The sequence below is a fragment of the Talpa europaea genome (genome assembly GCF_964194135.1).
Source record: "Talpa europaea genome assembly, chromosome: 3".
Classification (NCBI taxonomy): Eukaryota; Metazoa; Chordata; class Mammalia; order Eulipotyphla; family Talpidae; genus Talpa; species Talpa europaea.
In genome coordinates this window covers 108021554-108027553 of record NC_140069.1, presented here as the reverse complement: position 1 = coordinate 108027553, position 6000 = coordinate 108021554, and positions in this window count along the sequence as shown.

Genomic DNA, 6000 nt, shown 5'->3' with positions numbered 1-6000 from the left:
AGATCAACTGTTTACATGTGATACATCGAAACTGTTTACTTCAACTTTTATAGAAACCCAGCCTCATGGAGTCACTGCACATCTATCTGCTCTTCAAACAATATGAAGACGCTCTGAGATATCACAGAGGAGAGGAAGCCAAGTCTCACATCTCAATACCATCTTCTTTTTGTCATTGGCTTAGGATTTAACTGAACCATGAAAAGAATTGCTGAAATGTTACACTCTTAACATGAAACAATAAAGGTACCGGTATGTTAATGGAAAATCTGCATGACAGACATATGTAGAAATATCACTAAAAATAACTCACATGACCCAAATGTAGCCAGTTTCCTAAGGGACAATAGTGGATTCAGAACTTGACATTCTGAAGCACATCCTCATTGTAGACAGTAATGCTATGTGCATGAAGCTTCTGTTTGTTTTCCACATTTAAGGAAACATCCCATAATAGAAACTAGCATGCAGAGCTAAAGCATATAGGATTTTTCTGCAGGACTTTAAAGCTTTGAGAGGCCAATATTCCATATGCTAAACCTTAAACATGTATTTTTTTTTGTTTTATTTTTTACTTTTCTTATTTATATCAGCATACAAGGACAGTTGTACATATGTAAACATTTTTAAAATAAAAAAAAGCAGCTCTCACACACAAGTGTATTTTGCCAAATGCCTAAAAACAATCAGTCACAATCGTACCATCCTCATCCATCAAATGGTCTTTAAATGATTACAAGCCGATGATGTAAATATAGTGGTCAATGCTGTAAAAGTGTTTCTCCATAACTGGTATTTGTTCTAAAACATGTGGTATCCCTTTAAACTGTGTACAGTCTGGAGGCAGTTTCACTGAGTTTTTAACTGATCTAGAGAACAAAATGCCCAGTAAACTTGGGGACTCCCAAACAAGCTGGGGTAGGAGTCCAGTAATGCAGCCGCTGTCCTGCCTCTGGCCACTCTGCTGGTTAGCTCTTCTCTGGGAATCCTCCAACCTGTCCACTTTCTGGGGGCTGCTGCACCTGCTTCAGCAATGGTTTTATTTCAGGACCAGAGCACATTGCTAGTCTCACCCTGGAGGCCTATGAGTCCCACAGCAGTATGCTGTGATCATTATCCAAGTGCACCAAAGACACCCGAGACCACAGGCTGCTTAAGCATTGGTAGCTTCCAAATTGCCCATTATCTAACCCTCTGTGATCTGAAGTTTTGTTCTTTAGCAAAACATTTTGCCCACCCTTATCTGTGAGATAAATGATATGTTTTAGTAAAAACAACTTTTACTCTGTTATTAAGAATATTGATCATTAGTGGCACCTGAGTCCCAACAGGCCATTCCACACTGACTTTGAAACAAAGATATGGATGGTTCTACTAGCCTCAACAAGCCTCAAAGGGTTAAACAAAACCTAAAAACCACATGTGTGGCAACTGTGAATTTAGCCAAATAGCAGACAGAGGAAAGAATCTGATGTATTGAACTCTATATATTTTTAATCCATAGAAAAATGAAAATTGGATGTTAAAGTTGCTTCTTTACACCCAGAGTTTTATAGCTGTTTATAATGCAGTCTTGTCATTCTTACAAAAAGCTTCCTTAGGGAGGCTGCTCTAGTGAATTCAGAGATCGATGGGATCAAAAGCCTTGATGTGAAGAGTACTTCTGAATTTCCTCATTTTTCTCTCCTTTTTCTTGAGAGGAATAGAATCTGTAGACAAGATTTCAGAAATATCTTCTAAATTTGATCTCTCTTCCTGTAGTGTCCATAGAAAAAACTCATCTCACCTCCATGTATAATCAGCCTGGATGCCCAAACTTAAGGGCTGAGTTAGAAGGCAGTGTTTTATAGTCTATGTATTTGTCTTCCGTAATGGGCCTCTCTCCTAAAAGTCTTTGAAAACATTTGAAAAGCAGTTTAATCATTGAAAACTAGAAAATGTAAACAGCATTTTATATGACAGGAAGGGATGTGATTGTAGTTACTACAACAAAAAAATCCAGTAGACTAAGGACTGGGTGAGTGTTGATGACATTGACAGTTGCCACACCATCCAAACCAAGGACAGCAGGGCAGACAGATTTAAAAATGTAGCAAATAAAGTGGCTTTCACCAACAGCACTTTAATGTGCACTGAATGTTTTCTGGTATTGAGTATATAAAATGTTAATGTTGCAAGGTTTATTTTGACTACAAAGTTTCTAGATTTGAATGTATGGTACCTTGTGTAAATATGCTTCCTAGTTATGATTACACAAACCCTAATTGAAATGAGTCTACAAATGATTAGCTACATAGTCAACAGTTCCCCTTCACCCCTTTCCTTCCTCAGCTTCTCAGTTATTTTTATGTGAAAATTATGTGCCTTTTGGGAAACATGGTTGTTCTAGAAATGAATCTTTCCTGGTCTTCTTCTTTAGTAATAACTTTCAAATGGAACTGAAAGAAGTCTTATTTGAAGAGAGATTATTTTATACGAGTTTTAATTCTGGGTGTCTAAGAATGTTTAAAACATTCAGAGTCATTTGCAGCTTTCCTTAATAAGTTTATAATCTCAAAGGATAGTTTCAAAAAGTTCCTATATATGTACTTATGGTTGGTGTTCTAGATATATTAAATCTTAATATTTATTATGACTTCTCATCCACTGAGGCAGGGAGAATAGACCCATGGCACTAAATATAAGCACAGCATTTTTTAAATAACTATCTATTTTGGCAAGGAACTTTGAGTTCACATAACAGTTGGTATCATTTATCTATATTTATGTTCCACAGTCAAATAGTAGACTGTTGTACTAAGCAGAGGGAGCAGTAATGTGTTTTGTTGTTGTTGTTGTTGTTATCCCATTGTATGCCTTTTTCCTTTCTGAAGTTTTGCGCATGTATGAGATTGACAACCTGCTGTCTGAGATGTTCCATTTATCCATAGTCATGATGGTGAAGTAAAATGGGATTAAAAGAAACAGTTAAATCTCTCCACTAAAGTTGACCAAATGGTGTGTGGGGGTAACAGGGAACCCTGAAGGAGCTTGCTAGCCAGACTAACTAGTCTCTGAGTCCAGCCATTTTCTTTAGACAGGAAGTGGTGTCCCTCTGCAGTGTCCCAGGTACACTGGTCTCCAGTTATATGTAATGTGTGGGAATGAATAAACTCCTCAACAGTGTAGCACAATGAAGGTTTTCAATTTGCTGAAATTGCTATGTTTTTTTTGAAAAACCCAGTGCTACTCCTTAAAAATTATTGACTAATAATTATTGACTAATAAAGTAAATGTAGGATTAAAATACCAAACAATTTTCAGTTTGATATAGGTGCTTTATTAAGTGACACTACAATTTATTCTATATTTTTTCCTCTTGTTTAAAAGGTTTTTAAAATTGTTTTTATACTTAAATTCAGTCCAGTATAGCTTTTTGAATATAATATTGATAGGCATTCTATAAGAAGTTGCTAAAAAGATAAAATTAGATATTCTGTGCACATGCAGAGAATTATTTGTTTGAAACCCATAACATGCTTACATTTCTTTTTTCCTTCTATTGATTCCCTTGAAGATCTGCATAATTTAATTCATTTTATGATTTTGTTCTTTACTTCTTATAGTTACCTTTGGGCAAGAGGAAATTGGTGTTTCTATTCACTGCTTTCAGTGTTCCAAAGTCAAGTTTATTTAACATCCGTTCTTCATTTCCTGTTGTCATGCAATTCTATTTTTGCCTCATATATTTAGTACTTTAAATAGTTCCTTGTGTTATTCAACATGATAATAAATCCTTATCCAAAGAAAAGACTTTTATTTTACTTTATGTCCCTTAAACTTAAAGGAGAGGGAATTTATTGGAAGGATATCAAGTACCTTTCGGGAGGGGAAAGTGAAGTATATACTGAATGAAGGGAGTGAAGGATGAGAGGCAAGCTGGCTGGGCCACAGCCTAACAGGGCACCACTGCTGGCTGCTGCCCTGAACTGCCTCTATGGCCAGCATATTTTAAATGCCATCCTACCAGTTGATATATTGGCTCGAGTTTTCCATGAAATACTCTGACCCATTTGCAACACAATGCCTATTTTTTATGGTCCTAATTATCTTTTTCCTTTCATTTCTGTTTTCCTTTTAATTACCACCCATATCCCATCCATTCACTTAAGAAATGGAGTCATGATGAATTTCTCATTCTCACTCTACTGACTTAAAATATATTAGAAGCAACCTATGAAATAGGGCTTAATTTGGGGCTTAAACTTTTTTGCTTTTCCCACCTGAGATATTTTCTGAATGGATAAGACTACTCTGAAATTGGATGCAGCAACTTTCCTCCCAGGAGAGCGAAGGACTTCACAGTTTCCCCTGTTTATCATACTGTGAGGCGCCCAGCTGGCTCTTGTGAAAATCAGCTGGAAGCAGCAGTGCATCTGCCATGTGTCAGGTGTGGGGAGCGGAGTGCGGGCACAGTTAAACATGCCGGGACCTCTTGGCAATTTGCTCATAACACATGTGCTTTTAACCCAAGAGGAGCTATTTCTCCGCCTGCAGAAGCAGAACAAAGATGCAGTGAGACCTTAGAAATCAAGGGATAATAATTCTGTTCCTTTTATTCCCTGCTTTACAAATTCTCAAAATGGAGCATGTTCTGATTCAGTTTATAGGTAGAAACAAAACATTCAAAACAAACCTGCCTGTATTTTGGCCTTCATATTCAGAGCCTGATAAGCAGTAAGCATCCTCACTGTGGGATTTGTTCCAGACCCTTCCTGCTTCCAAAGTAACTCCCCCTTCAGTGGCTGACATGAAGGTAAGTCGTTTCTTTGGTGAAACTGGCATGTGGGAGAACAATAGGGGTACAGAGCTGGGGGGAGGGGCAGTGGAGTCACCTTCAGTCTGCTCACTTTGGCACCTGGCATGATTATGCAACTTTGGAAATCACTGAAAGATAGCTCTTCAGGATGTAAGTTGCAGGCTTGAAGGAGATCAGAGGCAGTGAGCCCTGGGAGGATATGGGAGGGTTTCTGACATAGGAACAAAATTGAGAGCACATAAAGTGGTCAGAAGCCAAGTGTGCAGAAGAGTACCAGATGGCTGCTTGGAATTGTGATGGGGAGAGGGGTGATGGGAGCCTACAGCAGACTTGTATGCTTTGCTATTTTTTACTGAGTGTTGGCTCTATAAATGCTTCAAGGTCCAGTTCATGATGGGCCAGTCACTCTGCCTGATTATGTCCCTATGACATTGTTCATAGGATTTGTGTTAAATCATACCAGGAGGTGCTTTGAAGCAAGCAGAATTTTGCTGATGGCATCATTTCATGTTTCTAGGTCTTTAAAATCAAAACCAGGGAAAATTTTTTTGTTGTTGTTGTTAATGATCTGAGCAATTTTGCTAAGGTAATGTACATAAAAATGTCATCAGTAAAGTTTTCAAAGAGTCTATGAAGGGCACTTTCCTTCAAATTAAAAAAAAAAAAACAAATACATATAATATACTGCTTTAGGGCTTATCCTCTTTTTAAAAATGTTTCAGATGTGGATTTGTTTTGAAGGTCAAACTCTTAAAATAATGCAAATAGCCCCCAAATCTTTAAATATAGCGGTGCTAAGTAATACCAGAGAATATAGAAAGTGCTGATATGAATTAATACATTTATTCAGTAATAACAAAGAATTCTTACTAAATTATACATGTGTATCACTGCCTGATTTGAAATCCCATCTTTCTTTTCTAGTCCAGCACAAAATCAAATTGTGATTCTACAGCTAGTGTTTTTAATGGGTAAAAATGACCCAACACTTTTGTTTTGTATGGGAGACTTTTTTTTTCTAATAGCAAAAATGCTTAAGAAAAGGTTATTCAGTATAACTAAGCATATACTCCTTTCTTAACTTGCTGGAAAAGACTTACCCCTTCAATCTAGCATCCCCAAACACTTAGAAACTGGGCGTTCTACCTAAACACAGCAGTTCATATGTCAGCCATTATAGGTCTAGCTAGTGTTATCCACAT